The sequence below is a fragment of the Anomaloglossus baeobatrachus genome, chromosome 3, assembly GCF_048569485.1.
Source record: "Anomaloglossus baeobatrachus isolate aAnoBae1 chromosome 3, aAnoBae1.hap1, whole genome shotgun sequence".
NCBI lineage: Eukaryota > Metazoa > Chordata > Amphibia > Anura > Aromobatidae > Anomaloglossus > Anomaloglossus baeobatrachus.
In genome coordinates this window covers 91,527,818-91,555,723 of record NC_134355.1, presented here as the reverse complement: position 1 = coordinate 91,555,723, position 27,906 = coordinate 91,527,818, and the positions used below count along the sequence as shown (strand labels likewise).

Below are 27,906 nucleotides of genomic sequence, written 5' to 3'. Positions count from 1 at the left end.
ACGGTGTTGAGGGCCTCCAAAATTGGTTCAAGGGTAAGAAAAAAGCTTTCCGTTATGGGATTCCTATGGTATGGCGAGTGCAAAAGAACCATAGTGATGATTGTTACTTTTGTTCATGCGATGTGAAAGGGTATAATTCAAAATGGAAGCATTCCATTTCATACCCCAATATTCACTCAGCAATTCGTCCTATCCCCCATGGCACAGATATACCAGTACCCAAGGCCCTTGCTACCTTGGAAGAGATAACTATGTCCGATGAAGGTGGAGTCATACCTAAACCAGATGAATCAAATTCTGACTTTGAAGATGACACAAGACCAAAATTGTTTTCCCAGGAGGAGATAAATGATTTGGTAAGAGACTTAAATCTTCCCAAAGATGCCGCTGAGTTACTCGGCTCAAGGCTCAAAAGCAAGAATTTATTGTTGCCAGGAGTGTCTTTTTCATGGTTCAGACATCGTAAAGACGAGTTCATTCCTTACTTTGCCCAGGAAGATAAGTTGGTTAATTGCATCGATGTCAAAAGTTTGATGGGTCAATTCAAAATCCAATATGATTTAGTGCAGTGGCGTCTTTTTATATATTCTTCAAAAAGAAGTCTCAAAGCAGTTTTACTCCACAACGGCGGTTGTTATGCCTCCATCCCTCTAGGTTATTCCATACATCTCAAGGAAACCTACGAGAACTTGGAATTGGTTCTTCGTAAACTTAAATATGAAGACCACGGTTGACAAGTGTGCGGGCATTTGAAAGTCTTGTGCATGCCGCTCGGGCAACAAGCTGGGTATACCAAATACCCTTGTTTTCTGTGTCGATGGGACAGTCGAGACCGACAAAATCATTGAACCAAGAAGAATTGGCAGCCAAGGGTGCTCACAGTTGGTGAAATAAATGCCCTCCGAGAAACTTTGGTTCCTCCCCATAAAGTTCTTCTACCACCTCTCCACATGAAATTGGGATTGATGAAGCAATTCGTAAAATCACTTCCAAAAGATGGAGAATGCTTCAAATACTTGGTTGCCAAGTTTCCAGGCCTCTTGGAGGCAAAATTGAAGGAAGGTGTGTTCGTCGGACCAGACATTAGAAGGCTTATAACTGATCAAGAGTATATCAATACCATTACGCATGCTCAAAAAGAAGGGTGGATTGCATTTAAAGAGGTCGTAGAGAAATTTTTAGGCCATAACAAAGACCGTGACTACAAACAAATCGTCGGACGAATGCTGAAAGCATTTCAAGCTTTAGATTGCCTGACGAGTTTGAAAGTGCATTTCCTCCATTCCCACCTTGACAACTTTCCTGAAAATTTGGGAGCTGTGAGTGAAGAGCAAGGTGAACGATTCCACCAGAACATTAAAGAGATGGAAAGAAGATACCAGGGAAGATGGAGCATTACAATGATGGCAGACTACTGTTGGACGCTTCAGAGAGACATTACAGATGCTACAGACAAGCGTAAATGTACCAAGAGAAGCCTCACAGGGAAGAAGAATCGATTTTACTGTGTGTTAGTGAGCTCATTGTAGTTAAAAAAATGAATATCATGGAACATTTGTAGTAAAAAATTAAATTTATGAGTCTAGTTTCATTTATTTTGAGATATTGTCTTATTTAACATAGTTACTTAAATTGTCAGAAAACGTGATGTCCTATGACAAAACGGAGGTCATTTTAGGATTCAGAGCACTCAAAAACATAAAGATTACGTGGAATAACCAAAACAGCTCTCGAAAAAAATTTTTTTGCAGACCTGTGTTATTTCTCTGGGTTTCCTCCCAAAGATATACTGATACAGAATTTAGATTGTGAGCCCCAATCATTGTAGGGTTATTACAAAAATAAGGAATGTTATTCACAAAAATTGTGAACTTCTCTGAAATATATCCTCAATATGCAAAAGGACCTTAAAAATCTTCTAAGGCCTCGTGCACACTGAGTATTTGATGAGTTTTTTACCTCAGTATTTGTAGCCAAAACCAAGAATGGTGATAAATACAGCAGTGGTGCTCGTGTTTCTATTATACTTTTCCTCTGATTGCTCATCTCCTGGTTTTCGCTACAAATTATAAGGTAAAAAACTCATCAAATACTCAGTGTGTGCACATGGCCTTAGAAGGTTATTCCTATCTCTAAGATCCTATCCCAATATGTAGTAGATATAATATTATTATCATTATTATTTTTTTTATTATTATTATTAATAATAATAATACTAACAACAAAAACCTCTATTTAGAAATGTAGTATACGTCATCTGATTAGTTAAGTCTCTTACCTCATGTTCAGGGCATTTAAGCTTAGGTATCCATGGTTACAACCACATTTAGTGAGTTAGTTGCTTGCGGTCGTAAGCTACAATAATGCCCTGCACATGAGGTAAGAGACATGGCTATATCAGGAGAACTATACTATATTTCTAATTGGAGGTATTTGCTAATATTATTATTACACCTACTACATATTGGGATAGGATCTTGGAGATGGGAATACCCCTTTAATGGTTTACAATATCTACCAGATATTAGGCCACATGTTGAGTATTTGGTGAGTTTTTACCTCAGTATTAGTAGCCAAAATCAGGAGTGGGTGATAAATACATACGTGGTACTCGTGTTTCTATTACACTTTTCCTCTGATTGTTCCACTCCTGGTTCTGGTTACAAATACTGAGGTAAAAACTCACCAAATACTCAACGTGTGGCCTCATTTCTGGTACATATTGTAAACCACCAAGACCACATGCACATTGAGTGTTTGGGGATTATTGTACCTCAGTATTTGTAACTAAAACCAGGAGTGGAACAATCAGAGGAAAAGTATAATAGAAACACGGGCACCATGAGCTTCTGATAGAAAAAAACAGCTCCAAGTTCTCCAAGTACTAAAACAACTGAATCATAAAAATGATCCATGTAAAAAAGAAATTGTGCCAACAAAGTTAGGCCCGGATTCACCAAATGTGCTTGAGTAAATGCACCAAATTCATAAGAGGGAGTGTATCAGCTCATACATGCTGGCCAAACCGTGGAGACTACCGGTCTCTGCCTATGTGCCCGTATGGGTAGAGACCTGTGAGTTCAGCACACTGGGCGGGAGAAGCCGCCAGGGACCCACCTGTCTGACTAGTGCACAGCGCGGCTCGGGCACCGGCACCTATTAAATGTATATTTTTCTCTGAAAAGCAGCATTTCAGTGTTAAACATACCTGGCTAGGATAATACAGCGTGTGGCTGATACAAGCCGTCCACGGATTGGGCAGCATGTATCAGCTAACAGGTTCCCTTTAAAGGGAACCAATCATCAGGATTTTCGTGTATAAGCTGCAGCCAGTGCAGTACTGGCACTATCATGCACATTCTGTACATACCATCAGGGGGCAGCTCGGGTGTTTAGGCAGTGAAATTCATCTTTATAAAGTTTGAAATTTCGTGCACTTTTTGATTGACGTGTGCACCTCTCTGTTAATGTCCGGGTGGGTTATGCAGGAGTTCCCCGCCCCCCCACCAGCCTGTTCCTCCCTCTCTCCTGATGTCCGGGCGGGTTATGCACGTGTTCCCCGCCCCCCCGCGCCGCCTGTTCCTCCCTCCCTCCCTCTGGCTGTATGTAAATATCTAATCTTCAGAAACATGGCGCCGGAGTGGGCCTCAGCGCATAGCGCTTATCTCCGGCGCCATGTTTCTGAACCCCTATCACACAGCTTGGTGTTAGAGGGCGGCGCATGCGCCCTCGCTCCTTCAGATCCTGTTGTGACCGCAGGAGCGAGCGCGATCACAACAGGACTGCAGAACAGGTGATCGGAGGACGCGATTACCTGCTGCTCCTGTATCGTGCCGCCCCAGGACACCGGGCCAACACACCAGCCGGTGGGACATCGCTGTGGCGCCGCCCTCTCAGACACCAAGTTGTGTAATGCGGGGGCTTCAGAAACATGGCGCCGGAGATAAGCGCTATGCGCAGAGGCCCACTCCGGCGCCATGTTTCTGAAGATTAGATATTTACATACAGCCAGAGGGAGGGAGGGAGGAACAGGCGGCGCGGCGGGGCGGGGAACACGTGCATAACCCGCCCGGACATCAGGAGAGAGGGAGGAACAGGCTGGTGGGGGGGGCGGGGAACTCCTGCATAACCCGCCCGGACATTATCTGCAGAGGTGCACACGTCAATCAAAAAGTGCACGAAATTTCAAACTTTATAAAGATGAATTTCACTGCCTAAACACCCGAGCTGCCCCCTGATGGTATGCACACACTGTGCATGATAGTTCCAGTACTGCACTGGCTGCAGCTTATACACGAAAATCCTGATGATTGGTTCCCTTTAAGAACTACACCTTTAAGGCTGCTTTCACACATCCGGTTTTTCCTGTGCGGCACAATCCGGCGCTTTGCAGAAAAAACGCATTTTTTTTTGCCGCCGGTTGCGGTTTTTTTGCATAGACTTTCATTAGTGCCAAATTGTGCCACATGGGCTTGCGTTCAGTCCGGTTTTTGCCGCATACGGCAGATTTAGCCGGTGCAGCGGCTGGATGGAACGTTGCCTGGCACGTTTTTTGGTCCGGCAAAAAAAAACACATCGCGCCGCATCCAACCGATGCGGCGCGATTTGCAATGCATGCCTATGGACGCCGCATGCGGCGTCCTGTGGCAAACACCGCATCCGGCCACCGCATGCGTTTTTTTTCACTGCGCATGCTCAGTAGCGTGCCGCAAGCGGCAAAAAACGGACGGGTCACATGTAAAAAACTTATGCAAAGGATGCGATTTTGTCGCCGCATCCGTTGCATAGGTTTTAGAGCCGGATTGGCCGGCTCTGCTAAAACCGGAGGTGTGAAAGCAGCTTAATAAATATGGTGCCCCTTTTAGCTGTCAGGGACTGGCATACATTCCTGTTGTAATGCACTCCACTTTTGTGCTGTAAGTAATGTATTTATCGGAAGTGCTCGGCCACATCCCTTTCTGATAAGCTGCACTCACTACTCAAAAGGTTGGTAGAGGTGGTGAAAAGCGGCCTAAAAATGGCCAAACTCTCAACATTTCATTTGCTTGGTAAATCAGCACCTTAGTTTTTTGTCTGTGGAATTTTGAGCATAAAAATCTGTTGTTTTAAAAAAAAACAAAAAACAAAAAAAAACAAAAACCCTTTATTGGTGATACTGTCAGAATAAGTCCACATGGGAAGGAAATTATGGGGGAGACTTGTGATCATGCATCCTCATAAGTTACAGGTACATCTCAATAAATTAGAATATCAAAAACTTAATTTATTTCAGTAATTCAGTACAAAAAGGGAAACACATATATTATTTAGTCATTACACACAGAGGGATCTATTTCGAGTGTTTATTTCTGTTAATGTTGATGATTATGGCTTACAGCCAATGAAATCCCCAAAGTCATTATCTCCGAAAATTATAATTACAACAAAACACATGCAAAGACTTCCTAAGTGTATAAAATGGTCCCTTAGTCTGGTTCAGTAGGCTACACAATCATGCGGAAGACTGCTGACTTGACAGATGTCCAGAAGGCAGTGATTGACACACTCCACAAGGAGGGTAAGCCACAAAAGGCCATTGCTAAAGAAGCTAGCTGTTCACAGAGTGCTGTAATCAAGCATAGTAATGGTAAGTTGAGTTGAAGGAAAAAGTGTGGTAGAAAAAGGTGCATAAGCAACCGGGATAGCCGCAGCCTTGATAGGATTGTTAAGAAAAGGTCATTCAAAAATTTGGGGGAGATTCACAAGGAGTGGACTCTGCTGGAGTCAGTGCTTCAAGAGCTACCACACACAGAGGTATCCAGGACATGGGCTACAAGTGTCGCATTCCTTGTGTCAGGCCACTCATGACCAATAGACAACGCTAGAAGCGTCTTACCTGGGCCAAGGAGAAAAAGAACTGGACTGTTGCTCAGAAGTCCAAGTTGTTGTTTTCAGATTAAAGTAAATTTTGCATATATTTGGAAATCAAGGTCCCAGAGTCTGGAGGAAGAGTGCAGAATCCACAATCCAAGCTGCTTGAGGTCTAGTGTGAAGTTTCCACAATCAGTGATGGTGTGGGGAGCCATGTCATCTGCTGGTGTAGCTCCACTGTGTTTTATCAAGACCAAAGTCAGCGCAGCCATCTACCAGGAAATTTTAGAGCACTTTATGCTTCCCTCTGCCGACAAGCTTTTTGGAGATATAAATTTCATTTTCCAGCAGGACTTTGCACCTGTCCACACTGCCAAAAGTACCAATACCTGGTTTAATAACCACAGTATCACTGTGCTTGATTGGCCAGCAAACTCACCTGACCTAAACCCAATAAAGAATCTATGGGATATTGTCAAGAGGGTGATGAGAGACACCAGACCAAACAATGCAGACGAGCTGAAGGCTGCTATCAAAGCAACCTGGGCTTCCATAACACCTCAGCAGTGGCACAGGCTGATCGCCTCCATGCCACGCCGCATTGATGCAGTAATTCATGCAAAAGGAGCCCCGACCATGTATTGAGGCATTTACTGTACAGACTTTTCAGTAGGCGCCAACATTTCTGCGTGTAAAATCATTTTTTTCAGTTGGGCTTATATAATATTCTAATTTTCTGAGATAATGACTTTTGGGTTTTCATTGGCTGTAAGCCATAATTATCAACATTAACAGAAATAAACCCTGGAAATAAATCTCTCTGTGTGTAATGACTCTATATGATATATAGGAATAGATCCCTCTGTGTGTAATGACTCTACATAATATATAGAAATAGATCCCTCTGTGTGTAATGACTCTACATAATATATAGAAATAGATCCCTCTGTGTGTAATGACTCTATATAATATGTGTTTCCCTTTTTGTATTGAATTACTGAAATAAATTAACTTTTTGATGACATTCTAATTTATTGAGACACACTTGTATTGCATGTAGCGGGCATTCTGTGCCAACTTGTCCAGGGGGAATAAAAGGTGCCACATATTCTGTATATTGTCAGGAGCCGCTGGAGAGGCACCATGTGGGAGAGAGGAGGGACAGCAGGAGCCAGGGAACACCAGAGCCAGGGCCAAGGCACACAGAGTAAGCACACAGGATCTAGGGCACACTGAGTGGGCACTCAGGGGTCAGGGCACACAGAGCGGGCACACAGAGCGGGTACTCAAGGGCCAGGGCACACAGAGCGGGCACTCAGGGGCCGGGGCACACAGAGCGGGCACTCAGGGGCCGGGGCACACAGAGCGGGCACTCAGGGGCCGGGGCACACAGAGCGGGCACTCAGGTGTCGGGGCACACAGAGCGGGCACTCAGGGGCCGGGGCACACAGAGCGGGCACTCAGGTGTCGGGGCACACAGAGCGGGCACTCAGGTGTCGGGGCACACAGAGCGAGCACACAGGAGCTGAGGCACACAGGGGTGGAGCACAGAGTGGGCACTCAGGGGTCAGGGCACACAGAGCGGGCACTCAGGGGCCGGGGCACACAGAGCGGGCGGGGCATTCAGGGGCCGGGGCACACAGAGCGGGCGGGGCATTCAGGGGCCGGGGCACACAGAGCGGGCACTCAGGGGTCAGGGCACACAGAGCGGGCACTCAGTGGCGGGGCACTCAGGAGCGCTACCCATACAGGTGCCGATACACTTGGGAGCCGGGGCACTCGGGAGCCAGCACACAGAGCACACGGCGCACTAAGGACCCGAGGCACACAGGTACCGGCGCACTTGGGAGCCGGGGCACTCAGAAGCGCTGCGCACACAGGAGCCGGCGCCATCAGAACCAGCGCACTCATGGGCCGGCGCACACAGAGCACACACAGCACTCAGGAGCCGGCGCGCTCCCGGCGGCGGGGAGAGCAGTGTGCGCGCCCGGGAGGAGGCGTCGGGGCCGGCCTCCAGGAGCAGGACGAGCCGCGCGCACCCGCCCCTCCAGGGACCGACTGCCGTTTGCTTCTCTCTCCCGGACCCGGCAAGTCCTAATTGGAAGAAGGAGAGGAGCATATAAGGGGCAGCCGGCTGTGCAGGCAGCAGTCACCGGAGAGCCGAGGTTAGCGGCCGCCTGGGTGGGGAGCAGGCGCAGGTTTGGTGACATCCCGGCTGCAGCAGCTGATGGCAGAGGAGACCATTGCACGGTGCTGATCGCCTGCAGCTCCGGGCTGCTCTGTGTATCTCTGCGGGATTTCTTGCACATGCAGACTTCTCCACAGCCCTGTATGGTGAGTTTCCTTGTGCCAGCCATCCATGGGGCAGCAGATGGGCAGCTCATCCTATAGCAGCAGACCAGTCGTACTGACAGCTGAGCAGCTCCGAGCACACGGCGCCTGGTTTCTGCAGGATAGCTGGGCAGCACATGCAGCCTCCTATACAGCCCAGGCGCAGTATGGGGGGTGCAGTGTGTGCCAGCCTTGCCATGGGGCAGCAGATGGGCAGCCCACCCTGTGATAACACCAGTGCTGTACACGGCTCTCCTCTTCATCTCTGCAGGATGCCTTGCAGCAGGGAGACCACCAGCCCCTGGACAGTGACGTGTGCCAGTCATGCCATGGGGCAGCAGATGGGCAGATCACATCCATTTACAGATAATATAGGGGCATCCTGACTGTCATGTATTGGGATGAGGGACCTGCCACCATTTCTCCTATGGTTGTCTGCAGGGCCTCCTAATGCACCTGCACCATATTCTGTGCCCTCTGCTGTGGCAGTGTCACCCCTTTGCTCTGCGCCACTTTTCCTTCTGCGCCACTTTTCCTTCTGCGCCACTTTTCCTCGCTGCCTGGTTTAATCCAATGGGCTGACATTGCCAGCTGCATATCAGTGGCAGCATGTGGTGCCTGCTTTCCGGTTGTCAAGTAGTTAATGATCCATGTGAGTTTTGTATTGTATCATTGGTCTGACTTAACTTTGTTGATATTAGATGTCATTTGCCAGATTTGGCGGCATCAAGGGTTTTCCCGTAAGTAGGCTATTGTGTATATAATAAAGGGACGCTTTCATTGGATTGATGGCTTTTATCAACTTATGGGGTGTTGGGATTTTTCACAATGAGTTACATAAAAATACAATATCATTATTAATAATATTATTAATATATGGTGTAAATATGCTGGGCATAGTATACCTGTATGGTGCCCTCCGCTTTAGGGGCTGTATTTAGGGTCTTTAACCCTTGAAGGCGTATCCTGGGACACTGGAACGAGAGGGTGGACTGGGACGTGGAGCTCAATATTTGCGTTGGGCAGGGATATCCCTGTCATTATCATCATTATTATTATTGCTGTGCATGGCTGGCGGATGAGTCACAGTATTTAGTGCCACATGGCACCTGCTAAGCGTCCGTCTCTGCTTTTTGATTGTCAGTTTGTTATTTTACAGAACAGTCACTTAAAATCAAGTCGAAAGAAAAATATGGCCTGGAAGACGCTCAACTAATAAATGTCAATAATAAGTCATGCTAAGTAGAGAATAAAACTGACAATGACATAAATAGCGGCTTTTATTTAACTAACAGCGGGATTTACACAGAGGTGATTATGAGACTGTTTAGGAAAGATGAGAAAGTTTGGAAAGTTTTGGCGATAACAGTTGGATTAGATTTTAGTATGGCGGAGCCCATCAGACGGGAGTGCCCAGTCCAGAATTATTACTTTATGTGTTGCATCACTGGTATATATATATATATATATATATATATATATATACATATATATACATATATTGTGTTTCTTGGACTTCTTTTTTGGGTCTTGAGGCTGTCCACTTGCCTATGTAATACTAAATCCATCCATTTTTGAGGCTGCTCTCATCCACCTTTTCCATTCTGTATGCAGAATGCTCACAAGTATAATGTCATTTTCAAAGATTTTGGTTCAAATGTCCAAAATAACGACCTACTGTCCCATACGAGGTCAATGGGGTTGATAGAGGACCATCATGATTTAGGGTGGGATAGGTGTATCTTAGACATAGTTTACTGAGGCAGAATTTAAACAAAAAATAACTATATATATATATATAAAATATATATATATATATATATATATATATATATATATATATATATATATATATTTATTTATTTATTTATTTATATTCCGTGTATAGAGAAATATACATATGGGCGGCACAATGGCTCAGTGGTTAGCACTGCACCCTTGCAGCGTTGGGGTCCTGGGTTCAATTCCCACCAAGGACACCATCTGCAAGCAGTTTGTATGTTCTCCCTGTGTTTGTGTGGGTTTCCTCCGGGTACTCCGGTTTCCTCCCACACTCCAAAGACATACTGATAGGAACTCTAGATTGTGAGCCCCAATGGGGACAGTGTTGCCAATGTATGTAAAGCACTGTGGAATTAATAGCGCTATATAAATGAATAAAATTATTATATATATATATATATATATATATATATATATATATATACATGGTGCTTCATAAAAAGGATACGGATGAAGCTATCATAGAAAATTTATTTCCCATTCTGTGAGGTTAAATTTCTGGAAATGGAAAGGTTAAAGTCCAATTTCAAAAATAAATAGAATATAAGGAACATAATTGTACTTCCTGATCAAAATATTAATAATGTTCAAAATGGGGGCTTTTTTTAAAGCACCCTGTATGTATATATATATATATATATATATATATATATATATATATATATATATATATATATATATTTCTACCACAGTAAACTATTTATGAGGTACAAGTATGTAAATATACAGTATATAGTAAATGAACGTGAAAAAACTTTTTTTTTTTTTAATTTAATACAGTTTTGTATTTTTAGTTATCTAATATTAAATATATTATCTATTAAAGGCAACATGTCACCATTGAAATGCATTCTACTCTGCAGGCACCATGTTATAGAGCAGGAGTAGCTGAGTAGATTGATATATAGTTTAGTGAAAAAAGAACCAGTATAATCGGTGGTTTCCTCATTTAATCCTCTGCTCTTTCTTGGAGTTTCGGTCCAGTGGGCGGTCCTAGGATTGATTGACAGCTAGCTCTCTGTGCATACTTATACAAAGAAAGCTGTCAATCACTGATAGGACTGCCCACTGCACAGGAAATCCAAGAAAGAGCATAGGATTAAATGGTGAAAGCACAGGTTATACTGAATCTTTTCTCATAAAACTATATATCAATCTACTCTGCTCCCCCTGCTCTATAACATGGTGCCTGAAGATTGGACTGCATTTTCATAGTCACAGGTTCCCTTTAAGAAGTCAGGACATTCCGGACAAACTCTGTTTATATAGTAACTGGGAGTTACAGGGGTTGTCCAGTGAAAATAGGTTATTACTTACTGATCGGTGGGGGTCCTACCCCAGGGACCTGCATCGAATGGCACTACAGAGAATTTTATTTCTCCGAAGGGGCTCTTTTATTTCTGTTACAAAAAGGAGCGGTAGGCAAGATGCCCTACCGTTGCTCCATTCATTCTCTATGTGCTTCTGGAAAAAGCCAAGCGCAAACCCGTAGGGAATAAATGGAGCGGTGGTCGAGCATGAGCACTGCCATCCCATTCTAAGGCGTCTATAATAATAATAATTAATAATAATAATTTTATTCATTTATATAGCGCTATTAATTCCACAGCGCTTTACATACATTTGCAACACTGTCCCCATTGGGGCTCACAATCTAGAGTCCCTATCTGTATGTCTTTTGGAGTATGGGAGGAAACCGGAGAACCCGGGGGAAACCCACGCAAACACGGGGAGAACATACAAACTCCTTGTCTATAAGGATCAAGCTCTATCTCCAGCACCGATCAATAAGTGATCACCGCATCTATGAACAGATATTGCTTGTTTTCACTGGTCAGCCCATTTAAAGCTGATCTGGTGATATAGTAATAATTAGAATATTCCTTGTATTATTATCGGCATTGATTATAGAATTTTCTTACCTTTTTAAAATATGCCATACCTGTCTCTCTTGTTTGAAGTCAGGATGGGAGATTAATTGAGACAAGCACAGAGGTGTCAGACTGGTTGTTTAGGACCTTTTGTGGGTTCAGGAAATTTATTTTAACAAGGAAGCTCTCATGACATGTTTGTTTAAGAAAATACTTGTATTTCCTGTAAAATAGCATTTTGGAGCATCTTTTTATAACTATGCTGTGCTGTCCTCATTTATTCCTCCTAGAAATGTATAAAAAGCTGATGGGTGTTATCGTTCCCCTTGTCTGAGGGGTGGGACCTGACCCCATCGGGGGGGCACGGATTGGACAATCAGACCATGTAGGGACGGCCCCATGGTCGCTAACACCCAGTTATCAATTTATTTATACATTTCTAGGAGGAATAATGAAGGAACTGCATAAAAGAGAATTTTCTGAAAAGTTTCTCCGAGATTGATATGTAATGAAGAATAGAAGTACTTACTAAAATAGGCACGTCAAGAGAGTTGGCAGATCCTCTTCAAGACGGCGATATGTGGAACATATTATAGTGAGTATTGATGGTACATAAGTAAATGTTTCTTATACAGTTACAGCATTATATAAAAAACGAAGGTTCATTGATGACGTTTGGAAGTCCCGAACAAAGGAGTTGAGTCATAGGATTGTCCTACTTTTCCACTTAAAGAGAAGCCTCAGGCAGTAGGATACAATAGCTCGAGTCACACATTTATCCTTCTCAGTGGTATCATATATGAGCATTATTGACCAAGAGGGAAAAGCTGGAATAATGTGCAGTATTGTGATTGTTTTGTAATAATATATCATTTACTAAATCGTGAGCTATCCATCAATACACAAACACAGTGTTTACCTCCCAAGGAACCTCAATGGTGGGATCTTGGTTAGGAAGTCCATGAACGATCAAGAATTTTCACTCTCCCACTAAGAATTGCTCTGAGATTTTAATCAGATGAGACTTGATGTGAAGGAAGACAGATCCATCAGCAAAAAAAACCCAACCAGAATGTAACAATGGTCTAGAATTGTATATGCATTGCCTAGAGTTGTGGTTCTCCTATTACGCAGGGGTTCCTCCAAGCTTAAAAGATTGGGAATCAATGTGATAGAATCTACTTTTTTTTACGTCTTTTCTAGTTTTCTTTATTGACTTTTGTGGTGGATGTTGTTAAAGCCTCTATTTGTAATCCGAACAGTGGTCTTTAGGAATAATTATTTGACATAATTTATTTGGTTCATATGGTTGCCGCCAAAAATGACCATAAGTCAGGAGCTACTGTAGCATCAGATGCAATAGTTTTAACATTTGCTGTAAAGACTAGTATGATAAAGTTAGGATAATAAGCATTCTAATATCTGAAGCCTAAATCTGGTGGTATGTGAGGCTTCCCCGAGAACCACATGATGCTCAGCCTCATTGGAAGCTGTTGTGTTCTTCAGCCCGGGAGACTGATTGTCACTGCTCTTACTCAACCTTCAGGTTCCCGGAGTGGCCTTTTTACTTGGAAATGAGCTGTATGTGTTAATACGAGGCTCAACCTGCTGGCAATGTAATGAAGGGTGCACTTTCCATGCAGGCTCGGTGTGTTAGTAATACAGGTGTAATCTTTCATGAAGGAGACTTCTATTTTTCCTTGTCGAGCTGGTTCTGCAGATTGTTCATCAGTGCTTCCAGGTTTCAGTGTTTTTTTTTTTTCTTTTAAGGGAAGTCGTTTAGTATTTTTTATTTTTTTTCACGAGAGGACTATTTTTGGGTATTAGTGATATTAGTGAGAAAAGATTTTGCTTGATTCCTTCTTGCTATCGTCTTTTTAGAATGATCACATAGCGAAATGAAGTGTAGAGCTGTAGATGAGAATACAGGGTTTGGACATTTGCCATTACATGATTAAATGTCCTGGAAGTCACCATTATCAAGAAGAGATAAGCCACAAACCTGAACTTTCCTAACCCTAAGGAAGCCCCCAAAAATCTGATTAAATTTGACCAAAATGGGCAATTTCAACCTTAAGGAATGATCGTTGGCTTGCTTGGTTTCAGCTAATGAACATTCCTTGAAGCATCGGGGTCCTGGGTTAAAATCCCACCAAAGACAATAGCAAGGAGGTTGTAAGTTTGTGTGGGTTTCCTCCGGGTTCTCCTGTTTCCTCAGATATTCCGAAGACATACTGATAGGGAATTTAGATAGTGAACCCCAATGGGGACGGTGATCATGATGTATGCAAAGTGTGATGGCACTATTTAAGAAAGTAACAAAAAAATAAAATATTTCCTTTTTAAAAATGACTGCCGAATGTACTACCAAGTCTTCCACTAATTGTGATTTCAGCTAGAGGGTAGTTGACAGGTGAACCCTTGTTGGCACTAGTCACAATTTGATACCTACCCAATTTATTGGAGACAAGGAAGTAGAGGACAGATGGAAGAGAGTTTGACCAAAATGGACAATTTCAACAAAAATGAATGATCGTTGTCTGGTTTGGTTTCAACTGATGCTCAACTAATGAATATTCTTTGCAGCGCTGGGGTCCAGGATTAAAATCCCACCAAGGACCATAGCAAGGAGTTTGTATGTTCTCTCTGTATTTGTGTGGGTTTCCTCCGGGTTCTCCGATTTCCTCCCATACTCCAAAGACATACTTTAGATAGTGAGCACCAATGGGAGCGGTGATGATGACGTCTGTAAAGTGCTTTGAAAATTTGTGGCTCTACAAAAAACAGTAAAATAAATACTGTATTTTTCTCATTTTATAAGACGCACCTGATTATAGGACGCACCCCAAATTTAGAGATAAAAAAAGATAAAAAAAAATGGGGTCAGTCTCATACTCTGGTATTGTCTTACCGGAGGGGGGTGGCAGCGGTGGTGAAGCGGGGTCACAGGAGGCAGATGTTGTGCTGGCAGTATCGGCGGGTCAGTGCTAGCAGCGGCGGGTCAGTGCTGGCGGAGGCGACGAGTCTGTGCTGACAGCGGAAGCTGCGGTGGTTGTGTGGTGGAGCAGGCCAGTGCGGCAAGTGTCCCAGATGCTCTGTCTGCAATCTGGGCTTCAAAGAAATGGCGCCCGGAGCGGTATGTGCGCAGATGAAGCTCTCATCCAAGAGGTCCATCTGCGCATGCGCTGACTCTGGGCGCCATCCTTTGAAGCAGACCATCAGGGACAACCGCCGCACAGCCACCACAGTCCGCACAGTCAGCCGACCACCCGCACAGAGTGGCAGCCAGCAGGCCACCCGCACAGAGTGGCAGCCAGCAGGCCACCCGCACAGAGTGGCAGCCAGCAGGCCACCCGCACAGAGTGGCAGCCAGCAGGCCACCCGCACTGAGTGGCAGCCAGCAGGCCACCCGCACTGAGTGGCAGCCAGCAGGCCACCCGCACAGAGTGGCAGCCAGCAGGCCACCCGCACAGAATGGCAGCCAGCAGGCCACCTGCACAGAGTGGCAGCCAGCAGGCCACCCGCACTGAGTGGCAGCCAGCAGGCCACCCGCACAGAGTGGCAGTCAGCAGGCCACCCGCACAGAGTGGCAGCCAGCAGGCCACCCGCACAGAGTGGCAGCCAGCAGGCCACCCGCACAGAGTGGCAGCCAGCAGGCCACCCTCACAGAGTGGCAGCCATCAGGCCACCCGCACAGAGTGGCAGCCAGCAGGCCACCCGCACAGAGTGGCAGCCAGCAGGCCACCCGCACAGAGTGGCAGCCAGCAGGCCACCCGCACAGAGTGGCAGCCAGCAGGCCACCCGCACAGAGAGGCAGCCAGCAGGCCACCCGCACAGAATGGCAGCCAGCAGGCCACCCGCACAGAGTGGCAGCCAGCAGGCCACCCGCACAGAGTGGCAGCCAGCAGGCCACCCGCACAGAGTGGCAGCCAGCAGGCCACCCGCACAGAGTGGCAGCCAGCAGGCCACCTGCACTGAGTGGCAGCCAGCAGGCCACCCGCACTGAGTGGCAGCCAGCAGGCCACCCGCACTGAGTGGCAGCCAGCAGGCCACCCGCACAGAGTGGCAGTCAGCAGGCCACCCGCACAGAGTGGCAGCCAGCAGGCCACCCCCACAGAGAGGCAGCCAGCAGGCCACCCCCACAGAGAGGCAGCCAGCAGGCCACCCGCACAGAGTGGCAGCCAGCAGGCCACCCGCACAGAGTGGCAGCCAGCAGACCACCCGCACAGAGTGGCAGCCAGCAGGCCACCCGCACAGAGTGGCAGCCAGCAGGCCACCCGCACAGAGAGGCAGCCAGCAGGCCACCCGCACAGAGTGGCAGCCAGCAGGCCACCCGCACTGAGAGGCAGCCAGCAGGCCACCCGCACAGAGTGGCAGCCAGCAGGCCACCCGCACAGAATAGCAGCTAGCAGGCCACCCGCACAGAGAGGCAGCCAGCAGGCCACCCGCACAGAGTAGCAGCTAGCAGGCCACCCGCACAGAGAAGCAGCCGGCCGCCGGCATAGAGAGGCAGTCGGCCGCCCGCACAGACAGACACCTGGCCGCCCGCACAGACAGACACCTGGCCGCCCGCACAGACAGACACCTGGCCGCCCGCATAGACAGACATCTGGCAATTCTTCACCTCCCAGTAAGCTATATTTGGATTTTAAGATGCACCCCTCATTTTCCTTCAAATTTTTTGGGAGGGAAAAGTGCGTTTTATATTCCAAAAAATACGGTAAATGTTCAGAACACCGGTTGAATGTTTTTTTTACAATTGATGATCAGTGCTGGCTGTATCACCGACTGAAATAATCCAATATTGGCTGAATAGTCTGGGATATATTTCGGGCCATCGTCGAACATTCAACTATTTTTTTTTCTAATGTGTATGGAGCATTTTGTTGTAGGGATTAAGAGGGGCTCCAGCTTGAGGAACCTCAATTGTAATTAAGTGTAGAAACCCTTTGAAGCTGACTTCAAGATGGGTCATAAGATATTGCACCCAAACAAGTGTCATCTTCATATTTGTGACAGATGACGGGCACCTCTCTACATAGAGAGCTGACACTCCGCTCATATAGAGCTGAGGTTTCCTGTAGCAAATTTTCAGATTACCGACAGTCGTTGGCCTAAAAAGTCATCCTGAGAACCTAATGGATATTTCCATCAGTACAATTACCAAACATACCGACATTTTTTGGCACTTGTTGGATTCTCTCGGCATCTGGATTGGTTATGAGGATTATTGTATACGCTCAATCAGTTTTGATAAACGCTAAGGATTGGACGATAATCATTACAATCACTCAGAAACAAATGAGAGTGATCATTGCTCCATATAGATGGGCAGTCTACAGATGGGCAGTCTATAGATGGGCAGTCTATAGATGGACAGTCTATAGATGGGCAGTCTATAGATGGGCAATCTATAGATGGGCAGTCTACAGATGGGCAGTCTACAGATGGGCAGTCTACAGATGGGCAGTCTACAGATGGGCAGTCTACAGATGGGCAGTCTATAGATGGACAGTCTATAGATGGGCAGTCTATAGATGGGCAGTCTATAGATGGGTAGTCTATAGATGGGCAGTCTATAGATGGGCAGTCTATAGATGGGCAGTCTATAGATGGGCAGTCTACAGATGGGCAGTCTACAGATGGGCAGTCTATAGATGGGCAGTCTATAGATGGGCAGTCTATAGATGGGCAGTCTACAGATGGGCAGTCTATAGATGGGCAGTCTATAGATGGGCAGTCTATAGATGGGCAGTCTATAGATGGGCAGTCTATAGATGGGCAGTCTATAGATGGGCAGTCTATAGATGGGCAGTCTATAGATGGGCAGTCTATAGATTGGCAGTCGGTTCCATCGTCATGGTAAATATATGATTTTCCTCTAGCTCAGGCTCTCCTTTCCTTTCTTTCGATGATCTCCTTACACAGCAATGTAGCATTCAAAGCGTTTCTAAAAGTATTCTTCATGGCTGCGCATTCCTCCAGCATTTCTAATCATAATAAGCGTGAAGATGCCTGGCCATCAATAAAGAGATGCAGAACAAAAGCCGCCTCGCTGAATTATCTGCATCCATTGTAAGGGATGATTTGATCAAAACCTGAACATTCCGGTTTGGCATAGGGATAAAGGGGTTTCCACCCCAGGGTAAACTTTTAGCAAACAATGCACCTTGCTGAATACCTACTATACACACTGTTAGGATCAAGCATCAGTGATTTGACCTCAGATGTGGGATTTGCATATTTTTAATCACATGCAAAGTAGATTCTCATCCCAAATATTCTATTAGGCAAAGCAGATGAGAATCCAGTCACTGTGTGATTGCAACTGTTGAGATTGCTCACTTGTGGTAAGCAGAGCGCAATCTTAACAGTGTGTATAATACATACTGTTAGTATTTGGCAAACTGCACTATGCCTTGGGGTAGAAAGGCCTTTTAAAGGGAGCCAACCATCAGGATTTTCATATATAAAATAAAGCCAGTGCTATACTGGTGCTAGGAGGCTGAATGTAAGCATAGCTTTTGTTCAGAGAGTGGATGTTTTATTTCAGAAATATGTGCAAGTAAAGTTCCAGCAATGCCCTGATTGACAGGTGCAACAGGAAGTGAATATGTGGGTCGGGTCTTGCTATCTATTCCCGCCCCTGTCTATCTGCCTGGCCTTCCTCCCCTGTCGCTGTCATAGATGTTAAAAATTCCGGCGCAGGCAGACAGACAGGGGCGGGAATAGATAGCAAGACCCAACCCACAAATTCACTTCCTGTTGCACCTGTCAATCAAATAGCAGTGCATTGCTGGAACTTTACTTGCAGATATTTCTGAAATAAAATATTAAATCCCAGAATAAAAGCAATGCTTACATCCAGCATCCTAGCACCAGTATAGCACTGGCTTTACTTTATATATGAAAATCCTGCTGGTTGGTTCCCTTTAAGCAAAATCTCCTGTTTCTACTACAGCTCATACTCAAAGCAGCACAAATCTATTCTTTTCTGGCAATATACTGCAAAATATAAGTATAAAGCATGACAGCTTGAAGTTAATTTTCTTTAAAGGGAATCTGTCAGCAGTTTTTGCTGTTTAATCAAAGAGCAGAAAAATATAGGGCAAGAGAGCCTGATTCCAGGGATGTGTCATTTATTAGGCTATATGCTGTAGTGCCACTACAATCAGTGTTTTATCTGCAGTATATTATCACTGCCTGGACTATGTCTCACGTGCATCGCAGTTAGACTAATCTGTATAACGACGCCACCACCACTGATTGACAGCTTGCTGATATAGCACAGTGTACAAAAAAGCTGCCAATCAGGGGTGTGGGTGAGGTTACACAGGAATCATTCTGAATACTGCTATATCGACAGCAGAGAAAACAGGGATTTTATCAAAACTACACTAGGCAGCACAGTAAGTGACACATCACTAGAATCAGGGTCTCTCCCCCTACATAATGCTGCTCTCAGATTACATAGTAAAACCTTCCTTGAAAGATGATTTGTCATCTTTCCTGACATCATCTTTAGTAAACACTGGAGCATCTACTCTACACTGTGCCATTCCTCTGTAATTCCTTATTAAATTGTATGAATTAATAGACATCTGGGTGTTACCACTCACATTGTCAAAGGGGCGTGTCCTAATACAGTCTGGTGTTGTCACTATTGATTGGAAACTGTGAAATTTTGCAGACGTCCCCTCTCCCACCCTGACTAGTGACACCTAGCTGTCAGTTTATTCAGAAACTTATAGGAGGAATATCTGAGGATCGTTACAGGGAAAAGTTCTAAGAAGATTACCTAACACAATTATCTACAATTATAGCAAAGCCAGCCATAAAACATTTCAAAGAGAATCTGTCACCTAAATATTAAAGGCAGCAAATTACAGGGACATGCCCGCTCTCCTATTACCAAAACTGCTGTCTCCCTCCTTGCCTTTGCCCCACTTAGGATTCATTGATGGGCTGCAGCATCAGTCCCCACTGAGACAGGGGAATACTGTGGAGCCGTATCCATCCTTCTGCTGTATACATTGCTCTCTCATATAAGCCAACAGGTGAATAGATTTTCGTGATGCTTTGTCTGATAGGAGAATAGATCTGTCTTTTTAATTTGCTGCCATTTCTTAGGGTAACATCTTAAGGTGGCAGATCCACTTTAATGTGGTTGTCTCACTGGAAAACCATTTCCAGTACCCTGTTGGGTCCTCAGATAACTGAGGGGTGCCCTTTAATTAGAGCTTATACAGTGTGTCCACCCATTTACTGTCCACCGCCATTAACTTGAGAACGGCGGCAGCTATAGGCAAGAAGTAGTGTCTAGGTATAGTAAAGTATCCATGCGCTACGCAATGAAACCACCTATAGCGCCACCTGGTGGAAAACAACAGAGTTAGCATTTTTATCTCAAACAGAACGAGATAGAGAAAAAAGTGAATTAGAAAGTTGCAGGACATCATCAATTCAATACGAATCGACACCTTGCATACAGAAATGCTATGATTAGAACGTGTAAAACTCACAAGGCTGCGGACGTGAGGCGATACCTCATGGAGACCTTCCTACAAGCCATTGGGTATGGTTACTGCGTGGAGTGGCCTCCACGCTCACCTGACCTGACCCCATAGGACTTCTTTCTGTGAGGTCACATCAAACAGCAGGTGTATGCGAACTCTCCACCAACATTGCAGGACCTACGACAACGTATCACAGATGCTTGTGCAAACGTGTCACCTACCATATTGCACAACGTACAGCAAGATACAGTATGCTGTGCAGAGTCCAGATGTGCATTGCAGCTGACGGTGGCCACTCTGAGCACCAAAGTTAAATGAGCGTCATATACGTGACCAGCATTCAATGTTTTGGGGGGGCATGGGTTTCATATCATAGCATTTTTGTATGCAAGGTCTCGATTCGTATTGAATTGATGATGCTCTACAATTTTCTAATTCACTTTTTTTCTCTATCTCGTTCCATTTTCGAGATAAAAATGCTAACTCCGTTGTTTTCCACCAGGTGGTGCTATAGGTGGTTTCATTGCGTAGTGCATGGCTACTTTACTATACCTAGACATCACTTCTATGTCTATAGCTGCCGCCGTTCTCAAGTTAATGGCATTGAACAGGATATGGGTGGACACACTGTGTATCTCTAGTGAAGGGCAGCAAACCTTCCTCTCTATATCTATGCATTACATTCACAGACTATTGATATCAATGGGCATCATGCAATACTTTATGTCCCCTAAGGAGGCGCTGCAGGAGAATTGAACACCTGTGGAAAATCAGGAGCTAATCTCTAGATACAAACACAGGGAAATCACACCTTTATTTTATTATATTATTGTTATGAGTCTTTGACAGCAAAAGCAGAAGATTTGGAGATGGAGAGGAACAAAAATTGTAATATAAATGTCGATCAATAGAAATGGCAAGTGGAGCTGAATACTAACAGTTCGTGCATTACAGACCATCAGGATTCAGCAAGGTTCATTGCCTACTGAAGATTTCACAACTCCTTTAAAGGGAATCTATCAGCAGTTTTTTGCCATGTAATCTGAAGCCAGCATGCTGCAAGGGTTAACATTCAGATTACAGCCAGGCATCTCTTATCACAAAGTGTGTTTTTCTTTACCTGCAATGTTCACTTAAGCTTCCTTGCTTTATCATTAGTTTGAGCTGAAGTCCAACTCCTCCCCCTTCTGTGATTAGCAGCTTCTCTATAGAAATGTACAGTGACAGTCTGGTGTGGGAGGTGCAGCTTGTTATGCTCTGCTACATACAAAAAATTTTAATCTTTCATTACCGTATATCAGAATGGCTGCATCCAGTAAACTAAGTGACACATTGTTAGATTCAGGATGCTGCTCTCAGATGAGGTAGCAAAAACCTGCTGACACATTCCCTTTAAGCAAGGACATATCTGACTAAAAAAGTACAACATGAGAACAGAGTAAGCCATAGAGCATTTCATGCAGCCAATGGGTACATAGACACCAGATAACAACCTAGGCTATATATTAGGCTATGGACTAAATGTCAGCATCTTGGGTCACTTTAAAGGGAACCTGTCACCAGTTTTGGGGCCTGTAAGCTGCGGCCACCACCACCGGGCTCTTATATACAGCATTCTAACATGCTGTATATAAGAGCCCAGGCCGCTGTGTAGAACATAAAAAACACTTTATAATTCTCACCTTGGGGGTTACTCCGGTGCAGACTAGTCGGATGGGTGACGCCGTTCTCCGGGACTGGAGCCTCCTCTTTCGGCCATCTTGGTCTTCCCTCTTCTGAAGCCGGCGTGCATGACGCATCCTACGTCATCCACACAGGCCGGTATTGAGGACTGCAGTGCCAGTGAGTGTGTATTACGTAGGACGCGTCATGCACAGAGGCTTCAGAAGAAGGAAGACCAAGATGGCCAAAAGATGAGATGCCGGTCGCAGAGAACGGCGACATCCATCTGACTTGTGCCCGTAGCAACCTTCTAGGTAAGTATTATAAAGTGTTTTTTATGTTCTACACATACCCAGTGGCCTGGGCTCTTATATACAGCATATTAGAATGCTGTATATAAGAGCCCACTGGTGGTGGCCGCAGCTTATAGGCCCCAAATCTGGTGCCAGGTTCCCTTTGAGGCCGGAGTTACACAGCTGTAGATTACCTCATCCAAGAGAATCAGGTCAATTATTCTTATGACACTGATCTGGGTCTGATCTGAGTATCTGCACTGTGTGATCTGATTCTCTTGGATGAGCGCACACTGTGAGGAGAAGATGAAGAACAAGATTTCTCCATCTTCTCCATTCTGTGGCTCCGCAGAAATCGGACTCTAGTGTGATGTCATCCGAGTGCCGAGAATCAGTTTGAGAAAAAACCCCGTTGATCAGCACTGCCCCATTACATATCATTGGTGTGAGTGCTGTCTGATAAAAAAATCGCATAGCACTGATCCGATTCATATGGGGGTGTGAGCGAGCCCTGAGAATGACTTGAGGCACTGTGGCTAAAAAGACTTAAAAATATAGATTTTTTTTTTGTCCTAATGCAAAACTTTCTGCAAGATTCAGCATCCTTCATATATTCTGATACCTGCAATATACAGATTACCTTTACCTGAAAGAACTGAATTACCTTCCGAATAATACAATCCAGAATCCTCGCCTGTGGGCTATACTGAGGATTGTCTCTGCAGATCATACACAATTTCCAGAAGTATACATACAGTCTATGGAGAATGGTAGCTGCAATCCTCCGGACTATGCAACTGGCTCTGGACATGGATTTTTAGGCCTAAGGGAATGTTCACACATTGTGTTTTTGAAGCGTTTTTTTTTTTTTTCCTTTTTGTTGCGTATGAAATATGCAACCACATGTGACCGCATCTCGCCGTGACTCCATTGGAGGTGAATTGAACTGAAGCGCATTAGTGCTGAATCCGGCTCTGCGGCAAAATACCGCTGATGTGAGGTCAGCCTAAAAGGGGTGAAAAACACAGCAGTGATCACTGTTTCCTCGAGGTCAAAGCTATGTGTAAGCAGATTACATTCACCTTATTGGTTCTATATCTGCAGCATTTCTTACCCTTGAAAAACATAAAGAAAAAAACAGTGCGTAAACGGGTCCTTAAAGTGTTCTTGAGTTTTTTCCTAAAGTGCTTTTATTTTTCAGCCTTTTGAATGGACAATGCCTAGTTTATAGCGGATTTCATCAGGACGCGTTTTGGATATCACATCTCATGGAGACAGAGTAAGGATGTGATATCCGAAACGCGACCTCCTGCTCTCTGTTTTGTGTACTTGACATGATGGAATTTTATCTACGATGAAATAAAGAAAAAAATGTTTACTTTTAAAATTTGGACCTGTTTGCTGGACAATCCTACAAATTTATCTCCTTATCTGCTTGGAGTTGGCTTTCTTCTTCTAGTCCGTGCACAGTCGAAAAATTGCGGGTCTCCAATGAATCACAACAGGTGAGCTGGACTTTTCCTTGTATGTGCTCCTATTTCAGAAAGTATACATCCGCTCTCACAACTAAGGCTGAGGCCACACGGGGCACTAGTGCGATGCTCGCATGACACTCGGCTCGCGCTGGCAGCACAGCAGGAGCTGAGTGTCATGCTAGTGTCCCTGCGACTGAGGTCCGACCGTGCGAGCGGACCTCAGCTGCGGGGTCTGGCCGGGGCTGCGGAGGGGAGGGCCAGCGCTGCGGAGGGGCGGGCCAGCACTGCGGAGGGGCGGGCCTGCACGGAGGAGGGGAGGGAGGGATTTATCTCCCTCTCTCCTCCGTAGCTGGCTATTGCCATTCTCGCACTGCACTCGCGGTACACCGGTGTACCGCGAGTGCAGTGCAATTTTTCTCTCACCCCATTCACTTGAATGGGTGCGAGAGAAAAGAGTCTCGCATTACAATCACAGCATGCTGCGATTGTTTTCTCGGTCCGATTAGGGCTGAGAAAATAATCACTCTTGTGCGCTGACACACAGGCTAATATTGGTCTGAGTGGAATGCGATGTTTTATCGCACTCCACTCGCACCGATTTTCTCGGCGTGTAACTTAGGCCTTAAAGTATGTAGAGAATCAGCATGATAGCACCAGTATAGCACTGGCTTTAGTTTATATAGGAAATTCCTCTTTAAAGGGTGCTTTACACGCTGCGACATCGCTAACGATATATCGTCGGGGTCACGTCGTTAGTAACACACATCCGGTGCCGGTAGCGACATCGCAGCGTGTGACACTAAGGAGCGACGATCAACGATCGCAAAATCTTTAAAAAATGGTGATCGTTGACACATCGCTCCTTTCCTTAATATCGCTGCTGCCACAGGTACGATGTTGTTTGTCGTTCCTGGGGCAGCACACATCGCTATGTGTGACACGGCAGGAACGCCGAACATCTCCTTACCTGCGTCCACCGGCAATGAGGAAGGAAGAAGATGGGCGGGATGTTACGTCCCGCTCATCTCCGCCCCTCCACTTTTATTGGCCTACCTCTTAGTGACGCCGCAGTGACGTCGCTATGACGCCGAACGCACCTCCCCCTTGAGGGAGGGATTGTTCGGCGGTGACAGCGACGTCGCTGACAAGGTATGTGCGTGTGACGCTGCCGTAGCGATAATGTTCGCTACAGCAGCGATCACCAAATGTCGCACAAACGACGGGGGCGGGTGCTATCGAGCTCGACATCGCTAGCAATCGCTAGCGATGTTGCAGCGTGTAAAGCACCCTTAGACCACGACAATCGATATCATATATCTCAGGGTCAGAACGAGGTTCTTTCTGCTCAGTGCAGGTTTAGTTTTATTTCCATTCCTATACTTTGAGGTGTATGATGCTCAATGGAGAGATAGAACAATATAAAGGGTGTAGAGTCGTAAAAAGTACAAAGTTATACAACGTGCATAACATAAAAATCATGTGTTTTTGCCCCCCCCTCCGCATTTTACTGTAGATTTTATTTGAATTAAATTCTTATTGCATATCTTTTATTATTATTATTATTATTATTATTATTATATCTTATTTCTGGGTCAGAAATAATCTTTGCAGGAATCTTTCTGCAGTATTTCGGTCGCCTACTATTTTGATTGTAGAAAAGGTGACTGTTTTCTTCATGCTCTAAAAAATTCTCAAGTGCAGAACTAGTGTGTTTTTATTTTTAGACCCGTTACGTTAGTACTTTCTTTTGTAAGGAAAGAATAACTGTCTTTGTAGATCAGCCTACATCATGGAAAATTATAAACTTGCTGAAAAGTGAGAAAAAAAATTGTTTTAATGCTGAAAAGTCTTTTTTTCTGAGAACTAGGGTAGATATGTGTATCTAAGGGCTGTATTTCCCCTGCAAGATCATAAGCAAAGCTCTTAAAGGGGTTGTCCAGGAAAAACAAGATATCACTTATCTGATGGATAGATGGTAAGTGGTAACTTATGGATCAGTGATGGCCCGAAAACAGGGACCCGGTCAGCAGAATGGGGCACTTTTATCCTTTTTAGGCTGCTTTCACACATCCGGTTTTTGCTGAGCGGCACAATACGGCGCTTTGCAGAAAAAATGCAAACATTTTTTTTTGCCGCCGGTTGCGTTTTTTCCCCGCATAGACTTGCATTAGCGCCGTATTGTGCCGCATGGCCTTGCGGTGCGTCCGTTTTTTGCCGGATGCGGCATATTTAGCTCATGCGACGGCCGGATGGAACGTTGCCTGGCACGTTTTTTTATGCGGCGAAAAAAACGCATCGCGCTTGATCAAGCGCGATGCGGCGTGATTTATAATGCAAGCCTATGGACGCCGGAAACGGCGTCCTGTGGCAAAAACCGCATCCGGCTGCCGGATGTGTTTTTTTGCACTGCGCATGCTCAGTATCAAGCCGCATCCGTCAAAAACCAGACGGGCCGCATGGAAAAACTTATTCGCCGCATCCGTTGCATAGGTTTTTGAGCCGGATTGAGCCGCACTGCAAAAACTGGATGTGTGAAAGCAGCCTTAGTATGGACTAAGAGTGAAATCCAGCATGGAAGAAATGGAAAGATGGTAGTCACCGTTTGTTGCAGTATTTAATAGTCTTCATAACACAAAACAAGCTGGGAGGGAAAGATGGGGCATGTGTGGACTACGGCCGCTTTACGCACGGATTGCACTTCAACAGGTCCTGCCAGTCTTTATAGTGCTACTGGAAAAGCTGAGCTCTGCACTTAGCAGCTCCATAGGGAATAAATGGAGTTACGATTAAGCTTAGGCTCTTCTGTTCCATTCTATCAGGAAGAAAAGTTCCCCTTTCTGCCGATCGACTGTGGACCCAGTACCCCCAACGGACCTTTTTTTAGGCCCCTTTCACATTGCATTCAGTGGTCCTGTCGGGGCTTCCGTCTGAACCCCCGTAAAACATGTTTCGGACGCATGCGCCGACTGGGCCATTGACTGTAATGGTGCAGATGGAGTCACCGTGTGCTCTGTCTTGCACCATTTTCGGGAGTATACACTTCCTGCAGGCGGACACCCAGATGCAGTCTACTACGTCTGGGTGTCCGCCTCCATTAAGTGTATACGCCAAAAAATGGTGCAAGGCAGAGCACACGGGGGTTCGGACGGAAGCCCCAACGAGAGCACTGAACGGAGGTCACAACGCAGTGTGAAAGGGGCCTTACTCATTTATGTAGCACCATCATCACTGTCCCCATTGGGGCGCACAATCCAAATTTCCTATCCGCATGTATTTAAAGTGTGGGAAGGAACCAAAGTACCCGGAGGAAACCCATACAAATATGGGAAAAAGATACAAACTTCTTGCAGATGTTGTCCTTGGTGGATCTGAACCCATGACCCCAGCGCTGCAGGCAACACTGAATTGTTAACAATTGAGATGAAAATTCTGTTATCTTTGATACTTATTTTTCTTTTTCTTTTCTTTTTTTTATGTAAATTAGCATTTCTGTAATGCTCCATAGAGTGACATAGAGGTTGTCCGCTACTTTAACATTGATGGCCTATCCTAAAGTGGTCTTTACACGCTACGACATCGCTAATGCGAACTCGTTGGGGTCACGGAATTGGTGACGCACATCCGGCCGCATTAGCGATGCCGTTGCGTGTGACACCTATGAGCGATTTTGCATCGTTGCAAAAACGTGTAAAATCGCTCATCGGTGACATGGGGGTCCATTCTCAAAAATCGTTACTGCAGCAGTAACGAAGTTGTTCCTCGTTCTTGCGGCAGCACATGTGGCGCCCTGGCCTAGCCAGGTCGTCACAGATAACATCCAAACACCCCCACCCCCACTAGACGGGGACATCAGCCAAACAAAAACCCTTGTTGCCTCCCTCCAGTGTCTGATGTCCACACCAGGTGGGGCGGAGCTAAGCGGTTGGCTCCACCCACCGAGGAGTTCACAGGCCTGGAGGCGGGAAAAGTGACAGTTCAGTGTAGGAGTTTGAGGAGTGAGGAGTAACACTTGGGTGCCTGGGTAGTGGCCTGGGCACTAACAGCAAGGTTGGCAGACTGTGGTGGCCGTCTACAGGAGTGGTGGAGCAACGCGGAACCGTAGGACTGGGGACGGGCGACGGCCCGC

General features: G+C 45.5%; 1 protein-coding gene across 5 annotated transcripts in view; it reads left to right on the top strand.

Moving 5' to 3' along the window:
* Positions 1–7,823: 7,823 nt before the first annotated feature.
* The window catches only part of PLCB4 (phospholipase C beta 4), a 516,205-nt gene continuing 496,122 nt past the window's right edge, over positions 7,824–27,906 (top strand). For 2 of the 5 annotated variants that reach the window (XM_075339306.1, XM_075339302.1), the window contains exon 1: positions 7,825–8,015. The gene's annotated coding sequence lies outside the window, so the exon portion shown is untranslated. Of the gene's footprint in view, positions 8,185–12,281; positions 12,430–27,906 lie in introns of those variants that run through there. The other 3 variants (XM_075339305.1, XM_075339303.1, XM_075339304.1) reach the window with 3 other exon arrangements.